A 9572-nucleotide genomic window follows, 5' to 3' on the forward strand; every position below is an offset into this window, starting at 1 on the left:
TGTGCAGCATTGTTTTTGCGTGCCTTGCTGCACAGTTTCAAAGAGAAATGTCCTCTGAAGGGGACTAAAACACAGGTTCAATACGTGAACCTTTGCACCTTTTTTAAGTTGATATAGGTATGTTGGTTCAGAATTGAAATATCCGTGCACTGCTGCTAAAAGTTAATGCTCTTATTGTGTTGGAAATATGCCTACAGCAAATCATGTGCATCAAGATATGTTAGACCAAATATGATAGACCAGGTTGACCCGTATCACACTGCTACTTGTGTGATATTAATTACATAAGTCACTTTGGATAAAAGCACTTTTTTAAATTGATTCATTTGTTAGTCATTTTAGAAAGCACATTTACTGTTTATCTTTTTTTGCAGCCCACTGGATCTCTGAAATTCTGGATGTCATTCAGATATGATTTTGGTAACACTATTGACCTCTTGCATGGATTTGTAGTAATGCACATGTACCAATCGTACTTGAAATGCAGCATTACTTGTGTAAGACTGTTTAGTTTAACATTTATGTAAAATTCCCCAAGAGTGGCCCCGTAGCAAAGGTATGCTGGAGCTCTGACTCATGTTGACTCACCATAGGAACTGGTCCTGTTTGGGTTAAATAGATATCCTGAAGTAATGCATTTGACATATTTTATTGGCATCCCTCATACAGAGGAATAAACACGGTTTATTTACATTACACGGCGTACTGTTAGCCAGTACTTTCTAGAAGGGCCGTCTAAACAGATTCTGTGAATGAACCTCACACCATACGATCTGGAAGCAGCCCAGTGCACAAGTAGGTTGCCATGGTGAGCAGTGGAAAGGTTCTCCCCATGGAGACTGACTCAGACAAATTCGAATCGGGTAAAAATCTGTTCTATTGCTGTTTAAAAGATGTTGAGTCTGGGGGACTAATTAATTTACAACAATGCTTTGTCTTGTGAAGAAGAGAAAATCTACTTTAGCCTACAGTGGGATTAATCTAAAAAACTAAAAGCTTAGAGCGACTATTTAATACACCATAATATCAACAACTTTGCCAAAATCTGAAGGCAAAATGAGAAATCTAAATTTGAATGTTCAATAGGCCCCCAAATTTATTTATTTATTTATTTTTAATAAATTAATGTTTTTATTAAGTACGGATGCATGAAATTGATCAAAAGTGACAATAAATGCATAATGCTATAAATCATTTCTGTTGCAAACGAATACTGTTCTTTGAAACTAGGAAATTAATCGCATCCACAATAATTTTTTGTTCATACAGTATATATGTGTGTCTACTGTGTATCTTTATTATGTACATGTAAATATAAATAAACACCCATGTATATATATATATATATATATATATATATATATATATATATATATATATATATATATATATATATAATTTATTATGTTTATATTATAATATTTATATGTAATATAAATGTTATACATGTTTAAATATATACATGTAAATACATATAATATTTACTAAATATGTGTGTGTGTGTGTACTTTTATATACACAGTAAATATATACAACACACACAGATATTTAATGCAAATAAACACTTTTAATTAATCATGATTAATTGTGATTAATCATTTGACAGCATATAAATACAATTTTTACTTTTGACATAAAAATCTTGATTTTAAGAGGTTTTTAAGGTTTGTAAATCATGGTAAATGGTGTATCGCCACGAGTAATGATGTGAACACTACCATCTTCAGTTGAGTTATACTTTGGAGCCTATTGTAGCGAATGAGGAGCAGTCAGAGAACAAGACTCCCTCAAATATCCTGCGGTTTTTAATCATCAAATGTGTAAAAATGGAAGCCTGACGAACATCCAGTTTAATATTGCTGCTAATGACTCAGTTCTACGCTTGTAAATGATGACTGGCTTAAGGTGCATAATCTGCGTGACCTTTGAGACGTGTCGTGTCTGTGCACCCAGGGTCCCTGTTATTACATTACTATCTGCTTAAAGTCACAGAGGCAGATGAACATGGCCATTTGAGTCCAGCGGTGCAGCCTGACAGGGAGCGGAGATCAACAGCATTGGAGAGGGACGCCTGTTGTTCAGGATCAAACTGACAGAGACATCAAATAACCCTGATTTCCGGGAACAAGCATTTCACACATAGGGCGAAGTGTGACTCAACAGTTAAAATGTCACTGGGAGGTGAACAAGTGACCTTTGCAGCGCATTTTGGTTCTAATAAAAAGCTACTAAAATTAGGCCATCAATATAACTGTTGGAGGACAGGCGCACATCTGAAGGCAGCTGGAGTCCATCAGCTCCTTGCTTCATGAGTCCGAAGAGACCGGTTGGTTTTTATTTGTTTAGCGCTCCTCTCATCTCATTCCTGGCTTTGGATCGTTGCATTAATACGGCAGCTATAAAAAATAGACACATTATCTAAAAAGATACCGTCAAAGACAACACTTTGCATCACAACAAGCGTCGCTGGCTTCGGGAGACAAAGTACACACATCTTCATGATTTTAAAGGCGAAACAAATGTGTCTTACAAAGTCTTCCTCTGTAAAACATCCACCACCGTGACAGATGCAAATTAAGGAACTCAATGCAAATTCCATGTGGATGAACGTAATCCTGGGGCACTCGATCAACCAGCTGCTGAGCGTAACATCTGGAGATGTTGCTGATGGCTGCAGTTAATTCCCGCATCATGAATAGATGAGAGAGCCCTTCAAAATCAGTGAATGCCGTAATGTGTTTGTTTGCTGCCAATTTAACAACAGAGAGAGAGAGACAGATTGATAACTGAGTTTAGAAGAATCTGAATTCCGCTGCATTTTTTAAAAAGGTCCACGCAGCATGTTTATTTAGATTGAGTGGAAATCGCTGCAGAACGGATGCGCACTGGGGACCTAAAAAGCCAGAGTGAGCCACCCACCGCTGCCCTGTCCACCCACAGTCTGACCGCAAGATCACATCAAGGTGTCAGCGCTGTGTCCCACTCAGGCTTACTTTGCAGTTCGTTGTACAATAGTTGTGTATTAAATATGGATTAATGCAATAATCAAACTGCAATTCTTTTACGTTCACGAGCGAATGACATTCACGTTTCAAACGGACATACGGCACAACTGTGCTCATGGTGGAGTCTGATTCCTGCCTCTAGGTCCTCTGCTGATACCGATACTTTTCGGTCTGCTCTCAACTGTGCTGTCTAATAAAAAGCCTTAAATGCTCCCCGAAAAATGGAAATGAAAACCGAGTGGCTTGTGACTGTTGCACTGAATGCCATACATCATCAGAATAGTCCATCTGCCATCAGTGGTTCAACAATAACGTTATGAAGCTCCAAGAATATTTTTTTATGGAAAGAAAATAAAAAACAGCAACTTTACTTTTAATTGGGGATCACAGCAACATAATGCATACGCCATTGTCAGTGCTCTTTTTTGATTCAAATTAAAGCGTATATATATAATTACAGTAAACAATTTTTTACTGTAATTTAATTCAGACGTATTGTTTTATACTAATCAGAGCATTTTATTTATTTAACTTTAACTTTTCTTTTTTCCATTACTTGTAAAATATTTGTTATAGTATTTGTAGCTTTTCGTTTAAATATTTCTATTTTTATATCCGTTTTTTCCCTACTTTAACTAATTTCAACTACTATAGTTTTATTTAACAACAACCACACTTATTATAAATTTACCTAATGTGTTTTCCTATAAACAGCATCATGCTTCTCACAAAGATTAATCATATTAAACATATATATATTATTATTATTAAACAATATCTATTAGCATTAACAAATATTTATATTTACAACTTGTAAAGTAAACTTGCTGCCAAATATCATTATAAAAACACATTATAAAAACATATCATATTTTTAAAGAGTTCTCTTAGACTTTAAAAACCGTGAGTTCACTTATTAAAGTGTTAATTAATATAAAGAACCCTGTTCTTGTGCGGAGCCCAAGTTAAGTTATGCATGATTGCTCTAATGGTGCTACTTGGGCTCTGGTTACTATGGAGACAGCAATAAGCTGTTTCTAATTTAATAAATACTGTAAAGATTGACCATAGATTGCCCACACCAAGGGACAACCTCATCCTGTTGCTATGGATACCTCCTGCCGACCATTGAATCCAGGTTCAGCACCAGAGAGATATGAAATAAATAAATTTATGAATTCACGTTATAATAAAGGACACATATGCTTTGAAGTCATATGAAATGTCTAAATGTCACCATCATATAAGCTTGCAACAAAGACGTCAGTGTTAAGTAATTACACAAATCCTTGTCTGCCTCAATTCAGTTCCACGAAGACGACAGTGGGGGAAAAAAGAGAAATCGCTGTTCTTTTTTTAGACGCAGGTAGAAGAATGCGTCTAACTGTTGCTTTTAGCCACAACGGAAATCAATGGCCGGCAGTGTATGAGCTTATTGATTAGATCTGCATGCTTGCTTAAGGAGACATTTCAGTAGAGCTGTCGCAAAGGGAGCGAGGCTTTGTACCAATACTTGGCTCCTTCCAGCTCCCTGTCATCTATTCAGGCCTGTCAGCCTAAACTAATGGCTCGGGCTGATCAGAGGTATTTTGGTGAAGCTTGATGGATCCGTCAGGACTCATTCACACTCAAATTAGGCTGTTGTTCTTGGGCTGTAGGAGTCCAGACACTGGTCTGATGAAGAGATGCGTGCGTTACAGCAAAAAGTCTTTTTATCCAGACCTTCATACCGAGGGCAGCTATGGTAGAGTTTATTGGCCAAGTCCCGCCCATGAGGCCATTTGACTGACATGCCAAACAACCAATCACAGGTTGTTTTGCTTTCGTTTCACGTTTCGAGGTGTGGAAATGTCGCGACAATAACAGACTACTTTCAAATGGAACTGCAAATTGTATTTTCAAATTGTGACATAACACAAATGCAATTCCAAATCTTGCGTGACTGTTTTCCCTGCACATTTGAAATGAAAAAAGAAAGTCCGATTGAGCTATGAGCCTGACATATTTCAATAGCAATATTAATTGCCACATTTCTTTTTCTATGCATGTAACCTGCCAATTCCTTTTGCAGTTGCATTTGATGTCTACCTCAACGCTGTCAATCAAAGGGACAATAGGGTGTGTTTGTGCCGAATGCGTTGATCATCAGAGATAATCGATAAATGCAGCTAAATACAGCTGATGAGAAGCTGCAGCATGACCTTATGAAATCTTTGATCCGTTTTAATCCTGACTTCAAGAATATTTCACATACTCTTGAAAACCCAGCTATTAATTGATCCTGATAAGAGCTCATCATCACAGTCTTAAACACGAAGGCTTTTCCTTCATTAAACCAATAGTTCACCAAGAAATGAAAATGATCTTTTACTCACCTTTGAAGCATCCTAGGTGTATGTGACTTTCTTCTTTCAGATGAATTCAATCGAGTTATTAAAATAAATTGTAAAAGTAGGCTGAGATAGTATCAAACGATTAATCGTGAAAAGTTTCTGTTTACATAATATGCGTGTACTGTGTATATTTATTAGGCATGTATACGCTTGAGAAAAATATGTTTAAATATTAAATATAAGAATATAAAAGCATATAGATGTAAATATTTTATGCTGTATGTATGTGTCTTTATGCATAATAAATGTAGATCTCTGTATCAAAGATCTGGTAGCAGGCATGAAAATAATTAACAAGGGACACTTTTTGAGCTCATTTTTGTTTACATTTTATGTTTAGGTGTAATTATCTGCAATTGTATGATGGCATATGTTCATGTGGCAAAACTCATAAAGAAAGGGGCAAAAACAGCTGCAAATTCCCTTTATAGTCCAATTGCGTGGTCAGTCGTGGCACTGGATTATAATAATGATTAACTCCCCGGGGCCATACCCCATCCAATCTCCCACATTTTCCCTAATGAATTCCAGCTGCTGATAGGGACTAATTATTGTTATTAGTACAAAGTCTGGCAATTACCTCACTATTACCTCATTGCCACAAAGGCCATTTCATTGGCTGCCATCAAAGAACCACGAGGCTATCGATTTTAGGCAGGATATTAAACATTAGGTGTACACAGAACCTGCTGCGGTCTATCTGATGAGAAGATGTTTTCCTGTGGAATATATTTGCTAAAGCATCGGTCTGAATACGCATAGACACATCAGCGGTGGAGACTGCATGATTAAGCGAAGCGAGGCCGTGCTGAGAGAGAGGGCGACCCGGCATTGTGGCAGATCATATGAGTTCACGGCACTTTTCTCCATCTGTCTGCACCAGGTTTGGATGTGGCTTCAGCTCACTAGCTCGTAATAAATCGGTCACAGTCTTCCACCCATCAGATCGCAGCTGGTTCAGCCTAATACTACAGGACGTAATGGTGCGAGTACAGCACATACAAACTGCCAAAGCGCACGCAGAACCGCTAACATCTTGTTGCGACTAAAGAAATGCTTTTATGCCTGCATTGTGCATTTTTGTGCAGGCACTCTAATTAGCCGAGCCTGGCAAATGTCACAACAGAGCAGCTGTCAAAAGTATCTACACAGTGAGCTTCGGTTTGTTTAGATTTGTGTGCATGCTGACCTAAGGTCGCTCTAAAAATTCCACGCTCATTATTTCAACATAAAATGCGATTCTTAATGTGTCCCGACAAAACAGGCACATCAAAAACCACAAATTTGCCTCGACTTGTAATGTTCCACTCTGCGAGACCCTTATCAAGCCAGTGCACAATGAACCGACTGCAGAACCACAGGAAGGAAATAAAAGTGTTATGAATTTATTTTCCCGAGTGCGTGCAGCATGGCTTTCCCCAAGCAAGCAAAACTGTACCGGCATCACCGTCGATTTGAAGGCAGAATTCAGGTTCTGTAAGCTTCATCACACATAATCAGTTTGAAGTGCCTCTGTGGGAAAATTGTTCACAACATGCATCCTCATTCATTTAAATTTGTCAGAAGAAAATTATGTTAGCAGTTATACCTTTTCTTAAAGTGATAGCGCGTTGAAAAACTTCACTCACCTTCAGGTCTCCCGTGCAGTAAATGAGTTCATTTCTTCAACAGAACAGATTTAGAGAAATTCACCAATGGATCCTTTGCAGTGAATGGGTGCCGTCAGAATGAGAGTCTGTTGTGGAACATTGCAATAATCCACAACATGACTCCATCAGTTATTATCTGCATGTTGTCATAAACAAACCATCAAGATGTTACTTAAGTGAAAAAGGTTCATCCTCTCACATTCAAATCCACCCACATATTTATTTAGTTCTTTTCTGGTCTGTTTTATTCAGTACTGGAACTGTCTTTGGCTACATGTCAATTATATCCATGGCTTTATTTCTTATATGCAAGATGAACTGGACTGATTTTTTGATTATTAAGATGTTTTTATCAACTTTGGACGCTGATTTTGACGGCACCCATTCACTGCAGAGGATCCATTAGTGAGCCACTGATGCAATATTAAATTTTCAGCTAATTTTCATTCTTGGGTGAACTGATCCTATTCATTTGAGCATTCAAGTCCGGCTGTTGTCAAAATACATCCTAAACTGGGCTTCTTAATCAGCCGTGTCAAATGACAGTTTTCTTGAAATTCAGTTTAGCGGCAGATTTTCATTTGCTTATTTACAGAGTGTTTGAGAACAGTGTATTAATAAAGTCAGCCAGATGGCAGAAGTCCCTCCCCAGCACTTCTCACAAGTAATAAAATGGAAACGATCTCTGATCAATCACTACACATGGGGTGGACAACGATGGCCTCATTACCACGATGGCGCCTCAGAGGCACAGTTGCTTGATAGCCCTCTAGTTTATCTGCGCCTGCAGTTTGGCGAGGCTTCTGGGTAATTGGCACCAGCAGCAATGATCAACAGAGAAGGCATTCATTTCTTCTCTTTTAGTTTCAAAACCTCACTGAGCTTAACGAGTACTTGGACACTGACGAATTTTAGTCCTGTTTTTAGGCTCTCGCACTGAAGTAGGATGACACTAAATAATAACCGTCTATAAATGCTCCTTATTCATCAATGTTTAAAGAGATTTACGTTGATGTTGTGGTAGCATTAATAATGTTTCTGAGGTCTTCAGTTTCTAGATCTTCCGCAGTCGTTGATGATCGCATAAAGCACTGCCGCCACCTAATGTGATGCTGAGGAGGTGCACGCCACGATTGCTGAAACATATTGCAATTTTATGAAACATTTTATTCTTTATACCGAACAAGAAACAGCTGAAGGACTATTATGCAATTACTCTTTTGTCTACGCAGCATTTGCAGGGGAAATATGCTGACGGTGAAACTGATAAGACTTTTTTGTGCCACCTTGCACATGGATACAAAAGTTCTGTGTCCTCACAAAATTCTGCATTCCCCGAACTTTTACCTTTTGTATCAAGGTAGATTTTGCACATTAGTTTCTAAAAGCAAAAACCGTTAAAAACCCTTCATTCGATCAGAACAGAACGTCCTGTACGCTGTATGTAAAGTTCAAGAGAACAATACGTTCTCCATGTCTATTGCAGTTGCGATTACAAAGAGCACAATGAAAGCTGAAATGATGTTTGCTTCGATGACTAAAGTCAGTGACCTTATTTTTTTCTATTAGAAGGTTTACTCGGAGTCGGAAATGTCTTTGACTATCTGTAATCATGACATTAGCTGATAATGTAAGATATGTTATTAGGCGGTTTTTACAGAATCTAAAAATGCCTGTGAAATATTGTTTGGAAAAATGAACAAGCCTTGTTTCGTAACTGTGGCTATAAATAAGATAATAGAGGAAATTGGGGTCTTTTGAAATCCAGCATAATTGTTGAAAAAGTAGCTAGTTTCCCTGAATATACCTCAAATCACATATAATGTGTCTTTTAAAATTACATATACACTGTATGATAATTATTGCATTATATATATTTTGCCCTTCATAATATTGGCATTCTCGGCCCATATTAGAATAACTGCACAGTGGCACATCTTTTAAATAAACAGTTATGGAGGAGGCAGCTAGTCTGTCACATTTTGTGCAGATTTTACAATGAGAGGTGGATTAATTTAAAGAGACAGACTGAACACTCACTTCAACACAATTTGTTCCAATAATGTTTATAGGATGGATGCGGCAAAACATTACTAAACAGCGAAGGAAACATGTGAAGAATAATAATAAGGAAATAAAGTTTTCACTACCCCAAAGCAGAAATAGGCAGTTACCAATTAAAGCATATTGATGATAACTTTTATTTGTGTGGCAGATGCCAAGCCAGGGATTATGTGTAAACAAGAAATGACATTAACTGCATGATAAATGCATTTGCAGAGAAAGAGTGGCGGGTAATGAAGCTCAGTAGAAATACAGCACGGTTTAACCGCATGTTCTCTTTATACCAGTTAACTAGCAGGGGACGACATCTGTAGACCAGTTATACATTCCCTTTTGCATACAATAATTGAACTTTTTAATTTCATAATACAAACATGTCTAATTGCCTTGGCTAAGAATAACTAAATATACTGATGTTTCATCCGAGGCCTGTGAGACACGGGTGGACCAGCCTTTGCTAG

This window comes from Puntigrus tetrazona, chromosome 19 (genome assembly GCF_018831695.1).
Source record: "Puntigrus tetrazona isolate hp1 chromosome 19, ASM1883169v1, whole genome shotgun sequence".
Classification (NCBI taxonomy): Eukaryota; Metazoa; Chordata; class Actinopteri; order Cypriniformes; family Cyprinidae; genus Puntigrus; species Puntigrus tetrazona.